General features: G+C 34.4%; 1 protein-coding gene across 4 annotated transcripts in view; it reads left to right on the top strand.

Annotated features, from left to right (window-relative positions):
- The window catches only part of RUNX1T1 (RUNX1 partner transcriptional co-repressor 1), a 158,477-nt gene that overhangs the window by 2,592 nt on the left and 133,213 nt on the right, over window positions 1-22,672 (top strand). Inside the window, exon 1 of one of the 4 annotated variants that reach the window (XM_081950837.1) lies at window positions 6,864-6,955. The exons of the other annotated variants lie outside the window; for them this stretch is intronic. The gene's annotated coding sequence lies outside the window, so the exon portion shown is untranslated. Of the gene's footprint in view, window positions 1-6,863; window positions 6,956-22,672 lie in introns of those variants that run through there. 4 annotated transcript variants of the gene reach the window in all.

Genomic DNA, 22,672 nt, shown 5'->3' with positions numbered 1-22,672 from the left:
TATATATATATATATATATATATATATATATGTATATGTATATGTATATGTATATGTATATGTATATGTATATGTATATGTATATGTATATGTATATGTATATGTGTATAAATATATATATGGGGGGGGAGATTTCCTAAGAAGTATAACAATCTGACCCCACTCTTTGATGGATGACTTCTGAGTCTTGGAATGCAAAAATTCATGTACTTAATGTAACTCTGACCCCTTTAACTTTTAACATTGCTTCTCCTAATTAATCTGTTCAAGTCCCAGACTTAAATGGCTGTCTACAGCTCCTGAAAATTGATTTATTCCCTGATGGTGGTCCCAATTGCTGACCAAATCATATTTTTCCCCTTTCAGTTTTAGACAGATTTTTATCTATTTGGACTGTTTAATGAATGCATAGTTTTGTAATAAATTCAAAACGCCTTTGAAATGCATAGTTTTGAAATAAACTCAAAATACCTTCATAGCAATTTCAGAATTTTATGGCTTGAATATTTGTGTCGATAGCATAATGTACTTTAAATGGTCCCCAAATTGGTACCTTTTTAGACATGGCATTATTTGTTGATAAAGATGTTCTTCCCGCTGATCTGAAGGACTCTGTACTTCGTTTTTATTCAGCTAATTAATGATTAGAGAGACTGTAGAGAATAGATAACTATAGCATGGATGGTCTTCTGATACTAGATTTAAGGGTTGAATCATAATCAATAAATGATAAAAGCTATTGCTTTTTTGAAAGACGCTAGAAAGATTAGTTTAATTCTGGAATAATTTCCTGCATAAAGCTAACTGACATGATCTTTCTGTAACTACATTTTTACAAAAGAATTGTTTTCCAAAGGTTCTTTTCTAGAAACCCAAACTGGATATATTATTTTGCTCAGAAGCACATGCCAATAACCAGTCATTAAATTTATGACAGGAGATGGAGAAATAGGTGGCTTCTTCAAGCCTCACCAATGATTAAATGTCATTGTATTCACAAGTATTTTCTTTAAAGTATTGGTATGAAACTTTTCAAGACGGCATATCAAATTTCATTGTGCATGATGAATCAGCTTGGTCAATTTTACTTCTCCCATTCTAACTCCACTACTGTACTGTCTAACATTATAAATATAGTTTATTGTTTAGTTCAGAAAACCTATAGCAACAACTGAATGGGAAATCAAATCTTCATTCACATACAAATGAGAAATGCTTCACTTTCAAAATCTTATGAATGAACCAACAGACAAGTAATAATTCTATTTTGCAGTGGAATGTAGTTAATGATATCAAGCCATTTCATTCTAGTAGCTGCTGCTATTCAGCTTCATTTTCTTCAAAGGTGTCCATCATTTCAGTGATTCCTACTTTATTTTTGAAATAGCATTTTCCCATTCCCATTGTTAAGCTACTGCTTATGACCCTCCACTGAAGCATCACAAGTATACCTTCGTCCGTAACAATTTGTCATCATGTTTCTGCAGCACCTCATACTCTTATGCTGAAAAGTACTGTTTGTTGCATGGAAAAAGGAAGCAGGAAGCTCAGGGCACCTGAAATCATGGTCAATGGCCAGCAAGCTTAAGGAATTCTCCTCTGTCAACTCCTATTTCTCACTGTTTTGAAATGGAGCTCAGCTGACAGCCACTGAAAGGAGAATCACTGAGCTTCTGTGGAGCATTTCTTTAGTAGGCATTCTGAAAGTAGCTTGCATTGTAGGCAGGGAAGCCCTCGTGAAATTGGGGTTTGTTCAATACTTCAACTTTGTTTACTGCAGTCCCAGTGCTGTTAAATATTAGATAACTCCAAAGGATTTATAACTGGTAATTAGTGTGCCAATATGAATATTTTTTAACAAAAAAACAACAACAAATATTTTCCACTGCCTCCGTTAAGTTAAATTTGGAACTACTCAACAGAAATAAAATAATTGTCTCTTGTTCGATGAAGGTGATTTGTTGTGAATTGGCTCTGCCTAGAATAAGTTTTTAAAAATGGTCTTTTTCTCGAAGCTCTGACTTAAAAAGTGATTGTTATGAGAGTTTTACTTCGCATAAAAAGGAATATTACTATTAGAATGTAAATGGAGCATCTTTCATGGAAGAATGGACTCCAGTGTGATTTTTTTTAAAATCTCCAGATTCCTTTTAACATGCTGAGCACTGAATGATCTCACTAGACAAAAGCCTTCCAATACATGGCATAATTACTTTTTCACATGAATTCATACATTGTTAAATACAGCATTTGATTTTTTTTTTTAAAAATGAACAATTATTTTGTAATTCAAGCTTGCTTTTATGTAAGGTTATGGGGGAATAAAAGTAGAAGTGAATAAGACCAGCATTTAACAAATAAGAATAGTTAAAATTAATGATTGTGTAAAGAGAGATTTTGATTTAGAATTTATTAGCTTAATCTGATAGACATCAACATCCATCTTCATTAAAAAAAATGTACCTTCCTTGATAAGAAAGTTCTCAAATGATATTTGAAGAGCAGTGAATGTTTTCTTAAAGTAAGCATTGCCTTGGCATAATGGAAGTAATTGTGAGTGATAAGAACAGAGTAGAGCTCTGTATGTTGTCTAAACAGAAAGAGATGCTTTTGCTCTATTTTTAGAGCTCAGTTTTGTATGACAAGGATCACCTGTCTGTTCACACTAATTAAAGACTGAAAAGAGAGAGAAAAAGAAAGAAGGAAAGAAAGAAAGAAAGCTTAAGATGTTTCGTTGCAATGAAATTTACCATAATTATATTATTATAAAGTAGTGCTATATAAACAGGACAGTCCAAATTTTGAAAGGAAGTAAATGCTATGTGGTTGCCATGGACTTGTATGCATCAGTGATGGATGAGTGGGGGATGCTAAATTTACATTAAGCACGAATTTTAGTAGCAAATAATAACATTGCTCATTTTAATACAAGATATGCAGGATAGTGCACAGAAATTCACTAAAATGGAAGAGGAATATTTTAGTCCAAGTATGCATTTTCTATGCATTCTATTTCACATGATTGTGTGGATATACACATGATCACTAATCTTAGAGGACTAAAATATATACACTGTGCCATAAAAAAAGATCTTAGGAATTTTTACCACATCTGCTTATAGTAATTATGACCATAATTAACATAGGAATTACAAGCTAAGTCATGATGAGCTGAGCAATGAGGTATTATGGCATAATAGTCATATGTCGGTATTCTCACATTATTGCACACTAGAATTCACATACTCAATGCAAGAAAAGATGTTAGATTTCGAAGCATTAAGCAGCTAAAAAGGCCTCTCTGCCTAAGGCAGATGGACCTTTTTGATTTACAGGAAGGTAACCATTATTAAGAGAGAATCAGTTGAAATTAAGATTTATAGCCCCAAGCTTGAACTTTCAGACAGCTTTGATTATGAATGGTTCATCTCTTACACATTTTCATTCTGACCATCAAGTATATCATATATTTATATTGCTTCCTTTTTTGTAAAAAAAAATGGAATGTGTTAATAGATATTTTTAATAAAAAAATTAGATACCTTATAAGAGCAGTGTATGCAGTAGGCACTGGAAAATAAGTACAGGAATTTTTGAACTAAATAGTTGGACATAATTCTTTATTGGAAGATATGTTGTAGATATGGGGCCTAATTCACTGTTTCCCACATAAATGACTGCACAACTTGTGCTTTTATGTTCTAAGATGTAGTGTAGATAAAGTTGAGATTGGTTTTAAATTAGCAGACCAGTGCTATGAATATTGACTTGAAATTAAGATTTTATTAAACCATGATCATCTTAATTTGATTTCCTGAATAAATACAATTATCTGGATATATGTAATTCACTAAACCATTACAAATCATAATATGCTAGACCAAAAAAAAAAGCTCACAAGGAGTATGTAAATCCAGCCCCGGCATTCCTTAGAGTTTATTCTGTAAGGCTGCAGCCTAACCATATCTGCAGTCCTACATCTAAAATTGCTACTACCAGAAATGATCTATTTGCAGTGAGCATACTTCCTTTTTTTGTGAATATTTATCTAGTTTTCTTTGAATCTAGTGGCCCCAAAAAATGAGTATGAAGAGAAAGGGATAACAAGAAGTGGGAATGTTGTGTCTTTCAAATATGTGAAATTAAACACATACCAGTGTAAACCAATATCATTTGTTATTTTTCACAATGTACATTTAGAAATTTTGGAGAATAATTATCTATTTTTTCCTTTTTCTATATATTAAATTGATTTGTTAAAACAAAATTATGTTGCAACTACTGGTACTTGGCTCTAGTAAATTATATTGATGAGCAAGCTAATAGAACTGTCTCTTAAGGGTGTTTAAATAGAAATAAATGTTGTAAGTATAAGCTTTATAGGAAAGAAAAGTACATGTCTCATCAATATCTTAATGATGCTATGAAAAAATTACATTATTAGTTTGATTGATTATGTGTCATCAAGTCAGTGTTGACTCTTATTAGATTATTATTAGTTTACTCAGAGGATTTATGATAAATCACCTTTAGGTATGATATAAGTTTCCATATAAATGAATCTCTCTTTTGATGTTAAGTGCTGGATTTGACCTTTTTATTAATAAATTAATAAATAAATTAAGCATCATATGGCAAGGATAGCTTATTTCTACTTGTTGAGAGGTGCCTTGTAGATCAGGTCAGACATCAGTCTAGGCTTACATGCTCTGCCTGGTTTTGACAAACAGATGCTTCATGGAAGATTGCAAGCTGGGACAAATAATTGGGGAGGGGGGAAGAATATTTGCCTCTATTTGATATCTAGAAGAATGCTTCTTCAGAATATAGTTATGGCAAATTATTAATAGCACTTGATACTGTCTCCAAGAACTTGTAGAATATAATGGTTGATTATTTGATATACAGTGTTGTTTTTCTGCGTGGCTTTATTCTGATTTCATATAAAAATTACATTTCTGTTTTTTACATCAGTCAGGAGAGGTCTCAATTTCTAACCTACTCATTTGTCATTCTTTGGTACTCCTGTGTGGAAAAAAGAATAATAACTTGTCCAATACAGTTTCTTTTAAAAAAAAATAAACATTGGCTTTGCCATTGGAAAGCAGTGGATTAGAAAAATATCTTTCTTATGTTTCATAAGCATATTAAATAGCGAAAGAATAAATCCAAAAATGGTCAAAGACTGAATTCAATATGACTTGCTAATTTATCAGATTACATTACTCTGTTGTCTGTTTCACATAAATTAAAAGGAAGGGGAACCTCCTTAGTTGCCAGTTCAGGGAAGAGATTATAGATTGTAATATCTCTTTTATTAACATGTTGAAGCCAATTAATTTGAGGTGGAATACATGGCTCATTGAGTTGTCAGTTTAGTACAGTGTTTCTCAAACTTGGCGACTTTAAGTCCTGTGGACTCCTGGCTGGGGAATTCTGGGAGTTGAAGTCCACAGGACTTAAAGTCGCCAGGTTTGAGAAACACTGGTTTAGTAGATAAGGACATATAGTTCAGATCCTAATTTAAGGTAGGTCATATTGATGGCACCACCACCATTTTTGTTCCTCCCTTTGTAACTATATTTAGGGGGAAGAAATTGGGGCGGGAAGGAAGGATGTAAAAAATAAGATATAACTAAAGAGCAAACGAAATGCAAGTCAAGTTTTCTGGACTCAAAAGTTATTCTTATTAATTGGCATAATTAGCCACATTGTACCAAACGTTTTCCCATAATGATAATAAATATATTTTATTGTAAAATACATTTTAATTGTGTATAAAAATGAACCCAATTAATAAAATTTATTATCTAGATTGACTTTCTTGGCATGGCATATTCTAGTAAATAACTCCATCTTGGCTCATTTCTTCATCAAACAACCTGTTTTGCTAGCTCTACACTGAAGGACGACAACTAAAACTATTCCACTCAGCTTTGATTGGTGGTCCATTATAGTGTGATATTATGCATTTTGCAAAATTAAACAAAGGGAAAAGAGCAAGTAGTCCATGAAATAGGCAGGTGGATTGACATGTATGAGTGTTAATCATTAGAAAAGGAACATTAAATTATTATTCAATGCTAAGGGAAAATGAACAAAACTTTCCTAATTTTTATTTTATACCCTGGGACAGATTACTCATACAATCAGATTGGTGGATTACAGTGATTGTACTCTAATGCAACAAAATTAGATTTTTTTGCAGTCCAAAACTCTGGAATGCCTGGATTGTCCTCTGTTAGGTGTTGAATTGAATTGAATACAGGATTGAATTCCCCATGGAGCTATGAAAAATTGGGTAACCTTGGACCACTCACCGCCTTTCAGCCAATGCAGCATTACAGGATGGTTGTGAGCATAAAACACGGTCTACAGAAGAGTGGTGCACACTACCCTGAGTCCCTTTGAGGAAACCTAGATTATAAATACAATAAATCAATTTGCCTGTGCATCCATTTTTTACTTCATATCTTCTGGGGCATGACACCCAGCTCAGAAAGAGCATTGCCTAGCATACAACTTAGTGCTGTTCAGAGAGAGAGAAAGATAGATGCTTATGAAGTGAATGTTAACTTAAGGGGAGAAAAAAAATGGAGATCTGGAAACCGCTTGCAGCTCTGCTTTCTTAGCAGGTGTGAGTGTGTGTGTGTGTGTATCAAAGTTGGTCTTTCTACTTCCAGAAGGAGTTGCCCCTCTCAGTCATAGGCCAATGCCTTTCTCTCCCCCTGTGTTTATTTTTCCTGCCTCCATCTGGATCAGGCTGATATTGTAATCACTCTGATGCACATTGCCTCTCTCTCTCTCCCCCTACTCTCCCCCCTTTTCTCTCACACACAATGTGCCATCCTGACAAGGCTTTTACTTCAGATAAGCTGCAATGTGTGTTTAATGAATACAAAGCCCTCGCTGCGCTGCTGTCTCGGTTCCTGCCCGTGTGCTCGTCAGCCAGAAGGTAATCTCCAAGCAGAGGGGGGGGGGAGAGGGAGGGAGGGAGGGGGGAGTACCATCGGTTCTGCCTCTTCTGCAATAGCCCTCTCCAGAGTGTGTTTTTTTCTCTCTCTAAATGATGCTAAAGTTGATAACAGGCTCCAAGTGAAGATGTAACCTCTTATCTTGCCTCTCCTCTTAGCTGGTGGAGAATTTACATTTAAAGATTAGCCTGGAGTGAGATGAGAAGAGGGATCTATCTTACCTGTGAATGTTGGGGAGAGGTGTGATATACACCCTGCTTCCCCCCCTCCCATTTATTCAGCCGGACTTGAAAAGGTGGGATTATTTTCCCCACCTTTCCTCACTCCACTCTGTTTATGTTTAATTGTTCAACCTGATTGGATTTAGTTTTTTCTTTTTAAAGAACGCGATAAAGAAACCGGGGCTTTTGGGTGCGTGGGGGAAAAAATACATTGACGAGCTTTTACAGGCTGAAATGGGAATTAAAAATGAAGCTCGTTAAAAGTATAGTTCATTCTTTTATTAAATGAGAACGGGGGAAAGAAGCTGTTTTTTGTGCAAGATTTGCCAGGGTGTGTGTGTGTGGGGGGGGGGGACTCTAATGATTTTGGAATTGATGATATATATATTTTAAAGAGATTGAGAAGGCTTATGTCTTTTCAACTCTTCTCATCCATCTTTACTAAAGTTCTTCCATTCACGTTTTGTATGACGGGTTCAGGATGAGTGTGCATGAATAAGAAGTCCCAAGTAGACTAACTTAGAAGTACGTTTAGACAGATCAATGAGGTTTACTCTTTTGTAATAGTTCAAATGGGTTTTTAACTATTGGTCCTTGTAATAGTATGTCTGATTTAGATTTTATACCTGGATGTGTGAACAATTTCTGTCAAAAGACTGATACTACAGCTTAAAGAAAGATAATTTGTGTTTAATGTTAGAATCTTTGATTTTAGATGTCATGGCTCACATTTTCCTATGTAATATTTTTTTTACATAGTTATTATGCTCAGTAGTCTTCAAAACTGAAAAAATAGAAATAATATAATTGAGAAAATATTGTAAATTTCTAATTAATATTTTAAAAAACTTACTACTACTGTAAACATTTAAACTAAAAAAAAATGAAGTGAACTACAAATCAGCCCAGAGAATTGTTTGTAAATAAGCTCCTTAGAAACCAAATACGCCTTAACTCGGAGGGGATTAACCTTTTTGCTACAGTGCTTGATCAGGTGTATGCATAACTAGTTAAAGAAACATGATCCAGTAGCTGCAAGCCTAATTAAAATCTGTTTAAAGCTGAAAGGGGTGGGAAGTCATGGATCCATGTTGACAACAAAAGATCAATGGGATGAGACAATAGAGTCCCATTACTTTACTTGCATTGACTGAATATATTGACATTTCAGGTTTACGAGTGCCTCAGTAAGCAAGCATGATGGAACACAAGTTCACAAACCAGAAGGCAGGAGTGCCACATATATTATTGTATGTTGTGTCTGCCTTCAGGTCTCCTTATCATTGAAGGAGAATAGCAAAGGATAATTGCAGAAGACATGGGAAGGTTTAGATCTCTATCTGTTACAAAAAGCAAATCTTAGGAATTTCTTTAATTGTCCCAAGAATATATAGTATTTCTGGATTTGCATTTTCACATGTTGTGTCAGGGACTAGTTGCTTTACCATTTTTTCTGTGAGAATTGGTTGGCAAATGTGTCAAAACCTATTATTTATTCAGTTCCACTGGATTCACAGATTTAAATTACACCATTCATTTATCATACAATCTGTTTCTCTGAGTCCATTTCAGAGAAACAATTTCTGATATAATTGTTGTGATATATATATATATTTTGCTGGCATCTTGGATCATCAAGTCTACTGCCTGTGTGTACTGATATCTTTCGAAGACAAGTTAGATATGAAACATTAAAACCTTTATTATCTCAAATTCTTTGAGACACTATAAAATGGAACCAGTAGTACAATAAAACTAATCAGTGTTAGGCAAGCCTGGAAATGAAAATTAATTTAAAGCAGACAAAGAACTAATATGACAAGAGTCACCAGCGATTTCATTCCTTTTTAAAAATGTCCATGAAAATATAGGATGAATTCAAATAGTACTATAGTAATACAACAGTTGTGGCCATGAAGTCAACTCCTGATGTTTCTCTGAAATGATGTAGAGAAAATGAATCCTTCATAACATTTTCGTGAAAATTTTAGGTTTCGTTTGATCAGCAGGTGCTGCTGAGATGAAAGCCACGTGTAAATTTTCAGAAGGCCATAAGTGTCAATTCAGAAAAGGAAAGTGATAAGAGAAAATGCAATCAGTTTTCCTGTTTTCAATTTGTGCAGGATTTGAAGAGCTGTTTTGTTAAACTGCCACATCTGTTCCAATATGAATATTGAACTACTTCCACTAAAAATAACACCCTATAATTTGCAAGCCACTGCAATCTTTTGTTAATGTGAGTGGGTTATTTGGGGGGAAAATTGGTTCTGAAAAACTGATTCTAGCTTAATGTGCACTTTTGCTTATTAGTAATTTTATCAGGAGCAGGAAAATAGTATTATGAAGCTAGGAATTTATTATGATAATGAGAAATAAATGTATTTTCTTTAGTAAACATTTGTACGTTGTATAGCACTCGTTAATTTGGGGGGGGGGAAGTCATTTTGAAACCAGACTTAGCATATATTTTCTCTTTATTTTAACATGACATTTATTCATTTTCTACTATTCTCCCATTCTGCACAATAATACAGTGCCTGTTTCTTCTTAGACCAGCAAATCAAAATTTTAAGGTATTTTAGTAAATAGGTCTTTCAGTGCAACTTTTTCCATATTTAAATAAAATGGCTAAATTATGCTTGAGTGTATTCATTAAAAAGTCTCTTCCGTCACGTTGTTAATCAAGTTTTATGGAATGCACAGGATACAAATTTTAAAAGCATGTGTGCAATAAAAAGTATAGAATAGGCAATAGGAAAGAGCTAAGCATTTGTGAACTCAGATTTTTTTTTAAAAACCAATGAAGGAAAAATGCTGCGTGATAATTCAGAATGAGGTAAATTAGTATGAAAAAAGAGGTTAGCGTGCCAAGGGATTTTTTTTGTAATTGCAATATGTACCCAAGTTTTAAATACATATTTTTCTTCAGACTTTTGGAAATGTTACCAATGCAACCATTGGCCTACTAAAAATAATATATCATCCGAAGCTCATTTGAATAAGTAACAAGGTGAATTGCCTCAGTGGAATAATCCACAAGTGAAAGGAAAGTCTCTGAAGAACCTTTACTTTTCTTAGGTTCTGCTCAGTAATCTGTGGACTGTTACACAATGAAACAAAACATCTAAAGGAAAAGATAGCCTAGGTTACGAAGCAGTTCTTGTAGCAATTGCCATTATAGGCGAGACTCCATCTAGTGGATAAATTTGTTCTTCCAGTAGCAACAATGAAACTGGACTATTGTTATTTTAAATTATTGGTTAGCATCGGTTAGCATAGGTCATTCTCCATCACATTTTTAAAACAGAGGAGTGTTAACCACCATCTGAGAAAGTAGTTTCCCGGCCCACCTCAGTTATATAAGAACCTGTAGTTACCTCGATGGCTATAGGACGCTTCAATATCTGCCTGGCTGGATGTTAATATGCAATTTGCATAAGTACCAGTTATTACCACCAACCAGTTCCCCTTTGTGATTCACTTTAACTGAAGAGCTATAGGCTACGTTGCTTGCCTGACTGATGATGACCGCACAGTCACCTCCCTAGGTGGTAGTTCAAATGTCATGTTTCAATTCGCTGGGTCAAAAGACTTTCCACAATGGACTGTCTAGCTGATGTTCTGTTTTCAGTGTAACATTTCCTGATTGGTTTTAGAGCAGCAGGATGCAAACTACTCTTTCATCATTTTATCACAACATGTTGTGTTAATACATATAACAAGGTGGCATCAAGATGTTCATGTTGACACTTGCCATGATTTTTCCTCAGTAAAAAAAAAAAAACCCTTACATCATTTATATCTGCTTTAATACCTTCAGCTAAGTATTTGTTTTCCCCTAAAACAACAATAGCAAATGTTATTTGTTGTTGTCCACGATGAAAGGCTTGTATCCAAGAGTGGTACATTATGATATAAATAGAAAGCATGGATGATACATTTAAAATAAACCAGTTAAAAATGTAAAGTAGCATAGTAAAAAAAAATTGCTTTAGGGCCTGAGAAAATGCAGTTTAATGAACTGATTAAAAGCATCTACTCAGATGGGCCTTAAACAAAGACTCTACTGGCTATTGAATGACAGCATTCCAAAGAATTAAGATGATAGAATTGTTGATAGCAAGAGACAGAAATGTTTGTTCCAATATGATTTTTCTCTCATATTGAAACAGAAGCATGCAAAAATACTTCTGCAAAGGAAATTTGGGAAGAATGCTACAGTAGATTAAGAAAGCATGCTTAAAGAGACTTCCAGGTAGAATTGTTTGTTAAAGCGATTAAGTCTCTCAGCTGCCAGAAATTTGATAGCATTGCCAGACATTTATGAACAATGGTGCCAGATTGTGGGTTTGTTCTTCAAACATAAATTAGTGCTGTTCCTGGGGGGGGGGGGGGAGTGTGACTATATTACAGAGAAACTTTAAAAGGTAAATGTGTCAGCAGATTCAGAAGAGTAATAGAATTAGAATTCCAGTTCTGGATTGTGGAGTCGTGTTCTTTGAGGGAAGACTAATATATGACTGAAAAGATGCTTAACTTTATCATTTTTTACCTATCATTCAAACCTGACTTTGTCAGGTTTTTTAAGTATACTGTACAAAGCTGACTTGAAGTGACATCCGTACTTATCAGATATACACACTTCAGGTCAAAAAACATATTTCCAAATAAAAGGCAAATCTATTTTTCTATACTTCCCTCTTCCATAAACCTTAAATGTATTGGATTTATTAAAATTGTTTGGGAAACAGTAGTTGTACAATGAGTAGAGGACAGTAATCCCATACACAATATTTTAGGCACAAATGGTCTTATTATAGATAGAACATATATAGACAATGACATTGTTAGATTGATCCATGACCTAAACTGTACAACATTACCTACAGCAGTAGCATTTAGGACTGAACAGATCTATTTCCGTGGTTGAATTTTTCATTCAAGTTGTGATTTTTAGTATAAAAAGCCACGAGAAAATTCTACAATCTTCATATGCAGTTCACTTATGCACTTTTGGGCTGTTTACTCTGGCATTTATTTTTGATTGGCCACTGCATCACAAAATATGAAAACCATAAAATAGTTTTGTTTAGATTTGCATATTAGTTTGGAGAAGCATGAATGAGTATGGTTTGTATTAACATATGAATCAAAACAATTTCTTCCTCATTTCTAATATTGTTTCATATATATGATTGCCATTGTCTTAATAGTGTTTCCTTTGTCTGAAAATCTAACATGGATCTTAAAATATTATTCAAGATAGCAAAATCTGCCTGTTTGGAATTATATATCACCTCACTGTGAACAATATTTCTAAAGTTTTATCCTCCAATATATCTTCCTAATTATAAGGGAAAGGAGGTATTGCAGTACATATTGGCAGATGTTAGTTGTCAAGCTTCACACTTGCATTTATGAGCCAAGGTTCAATAACTTTGCTTTCCTTTGGGACAATCGATATTGCTCTTTGTGTTTTGAGGTGTTCCTATTCCATAATAAACAATTGGGGCATATTGCACTAGTAACATCCATGAATGTTTAAACAAACATAAAGGAAGAATATTCATTTAAAACCATTATCATTTTACAGGGTGGTCCAGGTTAAAATGAGATTTGAATAGGAAACCTTGGGGTGTTTATGATCCTCGAGGCCCATTGTTAAGGATAATGAATAAGATTAGTTAGATAGTCTGGCTTGGTATAAACTGGTTTCCTATGATTATCATTGAGGTGAGAATAAGGTGTTAAAATAGGTTTGTGAATCTTAAGAGGTTAGTTTTTATCCATATCCTTCTATACTTATAAACATTATTTATGTCTATGCCCTTAGGATTTTTGAAGTTGAAGTATTGCAATAGAATGAGAAGTTTGTAGAATGAGAAAAAGAAGAGCAACACAATGAAAATATTTATTGTTATGTCCCCTTCATTATTTTCATAAATAACTCAATGCAGAAAAAATACCTGACCTTCCTCCCTCCTTTGTGGGATAATACTTGGGATAATAATAATAATGTTTGATTTAATGATTATAATGGTGAAAGAGGGTCACAGCGATGTTTAATGATTCTCTTTATAGGCTACCTTAACACTGAGAGGTGGGTCAGTAACATGGATGAATAAGAGAAATCCTTATTCATCCATGTGCCTAGTGTACTTGTAGAACATGAAGGGGGGGGCAACTGATTTAGGCAACTGATGCCAATTTTGCATTGATACACTTTCTTTGATAAATTTTGGGTGTATGTGTGTGAGAGAGAGGGGGGGAGAAAGATCAGCTGCAATAGTGGTAGCAATAGGCAAATAATGTTTGCAGCTGGGAAATTACAGAAGTCCCTAAGATCCGCAACTGTCAACCATGAACACAAATGCCTTCAAAGTTATGTTTTTCTTCTGTGTGGAAGTCACTGGCATGGAACAGATGCCTTCATTCTGAAGAAACCGGACACTGGGTATAATTGATTCTGTCTCCTCTTTGTTCTCTAGGGATGGTCCCTCATCTATGATATTAGATAAGGGAGATGGAATAAAAAAAGGGGGGAAATAAATATTTGTAGAGAGTTTTCATAGTGTGATATGAATTACCAGACTATGAAATTCTGATCTATTTGCAATGTATTTTTCTTTTTCTATTTAAAGATGGATCACTTACGGTATTTTTGTTCATTGTTTAAGGAGTTTTTTTTAATTAGAGTTTCTTCTTGGCAAGTATTAAATCAAACAAGATTGGAACATGATGATTTATGAAGCACCTGACTGCTTAGAATGTAATCATCAAGTAATGGGTGATATGTACATAAATACAAAATGACTTTTGCATTACATTCAAAAGACCTATGTCTTTTATTTTTATGTTTATTATTTTTCCATCTCTTAAAAATGGCAGACTTAGCTAGGAGATGTTGTACAAATTTAAAAATCCGCAGTTTTTTCTTTGTTTTTTCACTGATAATTTTGCTAAGCATCCATCCTTCCTTCTTTCCACCATGATAATTGTGAAGGAACACATTACAGTGAACAAAATGGGCCTTCTTCAATGAAAAATAATTAATCAATTGTAATAACTATAATATACTGAATTGAACTACATATATACTGAATATAATACGTATATTGAATTGGATTGAGATTTATAGCATGATTAACCTGACCTTTGGTTAGCCACATCTTTCAGTGAGATAACACTATTATTCAAATAACTAAGGGTATCTAGTGTTTTTTCTGTTTGATTTGCTTTTTGGAATCCCATTTTCATCTTTCCAGAATAATATAGAAATTGATGCTCTTTCTTATAAGTACTTTGAGTTCAACTCATGTCTAACTCATTTGAGAATTCAATTTGGGAAAACGCTAGAGATAGAATCTCATCTTCTGTACTGATTCTGTTACTGTAACTTTGGATACTGGCCATTGAAAAACAGCCTCTTTGAATGAACTTGAATATATATAATATAATTCGCAGAGTCTCTAAGTTGTTGAATGATTCAGTGCATTTCGCAGTAGCTGTTCTTTGTTAGCTTGGCTTTTTCTCTGCACTTATAAATATTAATTCATACCTAGAGGCAAGAAATATCTTTTTTTTCTTTTAGAATTATTCCTAAACTATTTGAAATGTTATAATCCCCTTGTTGTTATATTCAGTTTTGTTCTTTAAATTACCACTGGTAGTGGTTGAGTGAAGTTGGCTGTACTCCAAACCAGATGATCAACTAAAATTTTGATGTTTTATATCCTAATTGTTCATGGATGCTGAATCACTGTAGCGAATTTAGCAACACCTCAGGTGTTCCTGACTGGAAGTGTTCAAAGTTTCAAATCTTTTATTTTCAAGTCTGGAATACAATATCAAGATTTTAGAGTGCTAGTGTAATCTGCATTACTAACACATAATATGTTCCAATCATTGTCTATTAATAATTACAGAACTATGCTTTCTATTATACCACAGTACAGTACAGCAGGACATAAGAAGGATGTATCTTGAAACTTAGTGCAGTAACTATAGTGGGAGGTAGGGCTAAGAAGATACAATTAACTCAGTGGGGATTACTTCTGAGGACTGTGTGCTGAATATGTAGAATGACAAACTAGGACTGAGCATCCTAGACCCAGATTTTTATTCTGGCTATGAAGCAAACTGGGTGACCTTGGACCAATATCAATCTTTCACTGAAGGAAATTCACATGATTGTTGTGAAAATAAAATGAAATAGAGAAAGAACCATATATGCTGCTTTGGATTTTTCAAAAGAAAGAGGGAATAGACATTAATTTCATAAATAGAACAATAAGCAAGAGCCAAAATCTTCTCTTTCTTCCATCCCATGAGACAAATTTCTTTGAAACAGACATTTTTAATGTCAGATTATCTATTTCTCTTTGTTAAATACAAATTCTTTGTATTATGTTTCATTCTCCCTATAAGATCTATTACATTCTTAAATGACTAGGGAGGGGAACCCCAAGGGTACAGGTATGTAGTCAAAATGAAGTTGGTTCCATAAATTTTGGCTGACTTTGGCATGCAAACGTTTTATTTTGTAGTAAGCATTGTGCTTTGTTTTTTTTTACTTCCTTTACTACTTTTGTATCTCTGCTTTGTGATACAATTTTAATAGGAAGGAATAAAAAGCTCTGTGTGATGGGATCATAGTAGCTCCTTTAGTTCATCAACTCATGTCCAAGTCCATGTGATGGCCTGGTAATATTTTGAAAAACAGATCTTCGTTTTAAAACATGTGCTATTCTTGTTCCAGATTGCTGGTAATCAGAATTAAATATTTCTTGCTGTTTATGAATTTCCTACTTTCTTTACTGTACATTGATGGCTTCCATTCATTCATATGGCGGGAAATAAATTGTAGTTAGTTTTGAAAAAAAAAAACCAGACATTCTGATATAGGCCTTATAGTGCAGATTTTATCACATTTACACTTTAATTGCCCATCATGAAAGCACTTTTGCAAAGTTTTGCAATATACTGCAGATGTTTGAAATTTGGGAGGCTGTGGATATCCAGGCTACAGCCCATAGTTTCACACTAGACTTTAGATTTGGAATTTCTGTTTTGGAAAATCACATTGAAAATATATATGTGTGTGTGTGTGTGTGTGTGTGTGTGTGTGTGTGTGTATAAGAAAGATTGAGGGATTCTTTTCGCGAAAGATTTTGATCTGAGGTTGACTGGTTAAAAAGATACACAATAACCTACTGAAGCAATAAAAATATGAAATAATCTCTGATAGGGGAAAGATCTAGACAATATTTCTTGACGAAAAATTGAAAATGCAACAAAATCAAGAACACAAATAAAATGAAGGCCCTGTACATCTATCACAACTAGGAATGCCTAATTTAGGAATATTCTTAGTGTTCCTAACAGGTTATGAGGATTTGCTTCTAATAATATTTGCTCAGAAATATTCACAGTTGAGTTATCAGTGGGGATAACCAGCAATCAGCTTCTTGTTGGCATTTTACAGATATGTACCTGTACATGGTGTCTGTATTTAAGCACAATTTAAAAATAGAGAAAGAATAAAATTGAATGTGCATACAGTACATATTATATACAGATCAATCCGAGAATTTTTACTTCTATTTATATTATTGGATTGTTTCTCCTTTGCGTTGGATAGTACATTTTGCCAATATCTGTCCTAATCCGGCTCTAGTTACATAATGTTAAATATGGTTAGCTGCATTAGTATTGAACAGGATGAACATCCCTTAAGTAATGTTGTACAAGCAGAGATTGATAGTCAATTGTACATTCTAATGAATATATAATTTTTTGTCCCAGACCTCTGCATATGTCACATGATCAAGAGTTTGCATCTCTCCCTCCATATCTATTGGACAGAAAGCAGTAACTATACAGTCCAGTAGCCAAGAATAAAAATGGAATCCTTAAAGTTAATGTATTATATATAATAAATAAATGTTTCATCAAGGTTTGGATCAATATTGGCTTGTTTAATTGAATTGTACAAGTAGTCCTCGTTTAGCGACCACACTTGAGACTACAATTCAGTCCTTAAGCGAAATGATTGCTAAGTGAAACGGTGCTTACAATTTTACTTCAATTTATCTTTGCTTTACAGCTGAAAATTGTAAATGTGAGGAGTTATTGGTAAAATTGTAAATTGTAAATTTGAAGTAATTGTAAATTACCTTTTTATCACCATCCTAAGTGGGAACAGTCACTAATAAAGGACTATTTGTAGTTAAGAGAAACCAGCTTTCAGGATTCAAGTAAAAAAAATAAACTGTAGATGATTAAAGTAAAATCCTGAAATTTCCTAATAGCTATTCCAGAAAAGGAATTAAAATTAATATTTACAGTTTATCAAACTTAGAGATCAGAATACAAATCAAATGTACACATTCCTGGGACTAAGGTTTATAGCAATATTCAACAGCTGTATTTATTTATTTTTTATTTACTCAATAATACTCTTGATCTGATAATGTTAGAATGACAACACCGACAAATGACTAAGTATTAACAGTCCTACTAGTATAATTTTGTCCCTCTTAGGTTTTAAAAAATGGGATATGAAAATTTTGCTAATTATGCGCCAGCAGTTTTGGCTCAAGAGTAATCTATCTGGCAAGTCTGATGCATTTCTCATGTGATTTGCTGTTGCTGAACAAATTGCTCTCTCTTTTCCAATGGTAATGTAATCCTGGGTATGCTTAGGTGATGAAGGGATTCCTGACCCTAAGCAAGCAAGCAAGCAATGCAGGAATTGGTAACTGCCTTTGATTTTCTTTTACATTGATTTCAATATGTGTAATCTTTACATCCTATTTAATACTTTGAAAGATAAACTGATGCAAGAATGATTGGGAAGCCCCAGCATCCCCTCTTCTTAAAACCTTACCTTGGCTGAATATCTTACAAGGGAGTGGAAGGAATAAGATAAAAGTATTTTTCCTCTAAGGTTAACTGATTACAAATAGAAGGCACGCTCTACTTACTGCATTCTGTGAAAAATAAATACATTTCGCATATGGTTAAGGTTGATCAAAAACTATTCTGCATGCCGGTGATTACATTCCAATCTGTGATTAAGGGTTTCTGTCTGCATCTGATTTTTACATTATATTTCTGTAACAAGAATCTTTTATATGGCAGAGTTCATTCTCTGTATTTTCTATTAGCTACAGCTTGAACTACTGCACGGATCACAGATTTAAACATATGGCTTTAATTACTTCATACCATTGAGAAAAAGTAATATTTGTTTGGAAATGTATGTTTTCAGCATTTCCATGGTTATGCAACACAATGAGCTTTTTGAATAATATTCTTAGGGAGACATACAAATTGTTAAAAGTTTAAAATCCTTTTGGCTGGATTTTAAATTGGTCCAGACATTTTAGTTTCAAGATTGCACCTTAAGTAATAAAAATAGTACCGTATATTGCCTCGCCTGTTTCATTTTTAGATGTAATAGAAAGAAAGATAGAAATATATAGACTTTTGAAGTATATTTTAAAATTCTTATAATTATTACTGCTGCTACTATGACTATAATTTAAAATGATATTTTAGTAGTACTTTAGAAGGCAGAATATTCATTAAAAGAATACTTAAGTTGTAATATATCCACTTGCACGGAGTAAAACCATTTAAATGTAATGGAACTTACTCCAAGTAGACTTATAGGGAGGGTACTTGAATGACCCAGTCAATCTTACACAGATGTAAAAGATCAGTGCTATTGAACTGTAAATACGTTCTTCATATTTATGTTTAGGATATTTTTCTTGATAAAAAGACGGGATGCAAATTCAATAATTTGAACTCTGGTTCTTGAATAGAAATATGTTTGTAGGTATGAGTGTTATGACTGAAATGGAACCTGCCAATCAGGTTCTATTGTAACTCATGAGAGTTGTAAATTTGGTCATCCGTGTGACTCACCAGATTTTATATTGTTTTGCAAGTGGTTGTAAGCTGAACACCAGAGTTATATACTGAATTGGCCCATGGCTTTCTATCAAAAGTAAATGCCGGTTTTTGGCAAAACCATCATAAAACAAGCTCATGTGACTGCGGGACACTGCAAATCAGAGGTGGTATTCTACTGGTTCACACCAGTTCGGGCAAACCAGTAGTGGTGGCGGTGCGAGGTTCTGCCCACCCGCCTTGACGTCATCATGCACGCTTTGCGCACGTGAACCGGTAGCGAAGATAAGAGGATTTCATGCCTGCTGCAAATGGCTGTCAATGTGGCCCAGTTGTTAATGCCTGAGGTGTGGTCATTTGACTACATCAACCTTGTAATTTGAAATCTGGTTTATAAGTAACTCCCAGGTAGATCTATTGTAACTTCCAATGATCACTAAGTGACTGATTGTAAGTTGAAGTCCACCTCTAATGCACCGCACCAGAACTGTTGTGGCACAGTGGTTAGAATGCAGTACTGCTACTTCTGCTGATGGCTAGCTGCCTGCAATTTGGCAGTTCAAATCTCACCAGCTCAGGGTTGACTCAGCCTTCCAGCCTTCTGAGGTCAGTAAAATGAAGACCCAGATTGTTGGGGGCAATATGCTGACTCTATAAACCGCTTATAGAGGGGCTGTGAAGCAGTATATAAGTCTAAGTGCTATTGCTATTCTTTGCAAATAGCTACTGTGTGTCATTTAAACAATTTTAGTACTTTAGTTTGCAGTATCCTCTATATAATTAATTCTTTTATTTTGTATTTTTTTTAAAAAAAACTGTAGGTATTCAAACAATGAAAAAGTGGGATACATTTTCAATAAATAAGTAAATATAGCTACATTAAACATTAAATGTTTTGTTTAGTAAACTTGCAAAAATGTAGAGAAATTATGTTCCTTTAAAACTGTTTTCAAATATTTGTAAATGTCTGTAAGAGTTATTTTGTAATTTGCATGAATCAGTATAATTAAACATATAGCCTTTATATTCTGCTTTGGATCTCAGAACACTATTTTGATAGCGATTTTGCATAATTTTTATAATTTGCCATCTGCTAACCCCTTTTCTTGCATTAAACAGATCTGGGGAACCTATTAGTCAAATGATAATTGTTGCATAAAATAAATTATCTGATTCAAAATAATTCTTGATATCCCAAAGCATAAACATTATTCTTCTGAGGTTGCATGGTTTAAGGATATGGGTTTGTAGCTGACAGATATTAGTTTGACAAAACATGCTGCCTCTAAGTTTAATAAAATAGTTTTTAAAATGTTATAACAATATAAAAGGTTTTTTTTAATATAAAAAGTTACTCTTGTATTAAAAACCTGGAAAATATCTCATTTGTGGGCTGATTTGTTTTTATAAATATTTAACTTCCATTAAAACTTAGAAATTTGCTTGCAAAGGAAACATTGATTGATAATTTAGCCCTGACACCTCAGATATGGTATCCATGAGCACAAAACTGTGAACTACTAGGCCAGAGTGTAATCGGTTCCAAATGATTTCCAAGAAAGTGAATGGATTGATTTTCACTTGCCAATATTTTTTTACACATCTGTATATGTGCGTGTGCGCACACACGGACGTGCTTGGGGTGCGTGGGGGGCTTTCTGATTCCAGTTTTTCCACCTTTATCTAAGATACAATCTGTCCCTCACTAAACATGAGAAGACTCCTGCGAGTCCCTTGGACTGCAAGGCGATTAAACCATCAGTCCTAGAGGAGATCAACTCTGACTGCTCTTTAGAAGGCAAGATCCTGAAGATGAAACTGAAATAATTTGGTCACTTAATGAGAAGGAAGGAGAAGAGCCTAATGCTGGGAAAGACTGAGGGCAAAAGAAGAAGGGGACGACAGAGAATGAGGTAGCTGGATAGAGTCACCGAAGCAGTAGGCCTGAGCTTAAATGGACTCCAGAGGATGGTAGGGGACAGGAAGGCCTGGAGGAACATTGTCCATGGGGTCGCGATGCGTCGGACACGACTTCGCAACTAACAACAACAACAAACTTGATATGACAGAATCTGGTGGTGAATTGGATTTCTTTTTTTTCCTACCAATTTTTCAACAGGACGCTTTTTTTTAATCAAGTCCCTTGAGAATGCAGAGGAGGGAACACAAGGAAATCATGGCTCCTGAAACTCTTTCCTTCCCTCCTTCCTTCTTCTCAATTTTTTATTTTTTTCTGGTATTAGTCTGTCTTTCTTTTTTTCCCTTTCTTGTCCTCTGTGTTCTATGGAGCCAAGACCAATTGCCTTTTTTCAAACTGCAGCATTACACTGCAGTTTGATGAAATACAACTGGAAATTCTCACAACTAGGAGTGGCTTGCTTATACTGTCTGTGTGTAGAGGGCTGTGCACAAATTTTTGAATCATTTTTTTTTTTTGACTCCTGGTTGACTGCCTCGACACGTTTCTGCAGTTTTCTTGGCAGTATTTTTAGAAGTGGTTTGCCTAGGATTTCTTTCTTCCTAGGATTTCTTTCTTCCTAGGATTGAGAGTCTGGCTCAGGATCACCCATAGGCTTTGTGCTTAGGGCAAGATGAGACATTCCCCTCTCCTGGTTTCTATCCTATTGTTTTAAACACTACACCAGGCTGGCTGCGTGATAACATTACACAGAACAGACAGACATTTTCTGTAACATCGTGTTACCTTGATGTTTTGCAAAACAAATGCATAGTGATAAATTACATTAGGAAAATGCAGAAGTAAAGCAAATGAAACAGAGAGAAGGTGCAGGTTTTATATTTCCATTTATCTAAAAAAAAAAAGTTTCCTTCACGGTCTGGTTGAACCTTGGTGACTTCATTGGCAATCCTTGGACCATTCATGGTAGCCCTATTCCCAGTCTGAGCTGATTGTAATTGTCTCTGAGATAATTCACTTGGAGTACTTTGAACAAGCCTGTTGTATCTGCTTAGTTTAATATTATTTTCCCTTTATGCTTAGTTGTCCTTGAAGAGTTTCCTCCCCTCCTCTTTAGTTAGTGCATTTTACTCATTAAGACGTTTTGTAGGTAATTCCATTTACTTACAAACATGTAAAGCTTTATGCAGGGTTTTTAAATTAAACTGTAAAGGCTCGTATCATTGAAAGAATATGTAGAATCCCAAGAAGCTGCCTAAACTGATCACCCTATCTTTGCACTGTCCTTAATCACTGTCAATGATCCACTAGAGTTTCTGGTAAGAATTTCTTCCTAGCTGAAGATAATAGAGTTAGTAACTGATTCTATCAATAGAAAGTGACTGTTTATAACCCGCTGTAGATTTCACTTTGTTAAGACAATATATGCATCCTTTGACTAGTATTAGGGGGTGTAGTATCAGAAAAGTAAGCATCATAGTCAGTGGTGGGTTCTTACCGGTTCGATTGGAACCGGCAGCGATCCAGGGCTACCACACCCCCTCAACTAGTTCTCCGGATAATGCCATAGGCAGCGTCATCTTGTTTTTCAATTCCGTGCATGCAGAGAACAATTTAAATTGCACTGCACATGCATTCAG

Source organism: Natrix helvetica (genome assembly GCF_964273705.1).
Source record: "Natrix helvetica genome assembly, chromosome: 4".
Taxonomy (NCBI): domain Eukaryota; kingdom Metazoa; phylum Chordata; class Lepidosauria; order Squamata; family Natricidae; genus Natrix; species Natrix helvetica.
This window is presented reverse-complemented; position numbering and strand designations above follow the sequence as displayed.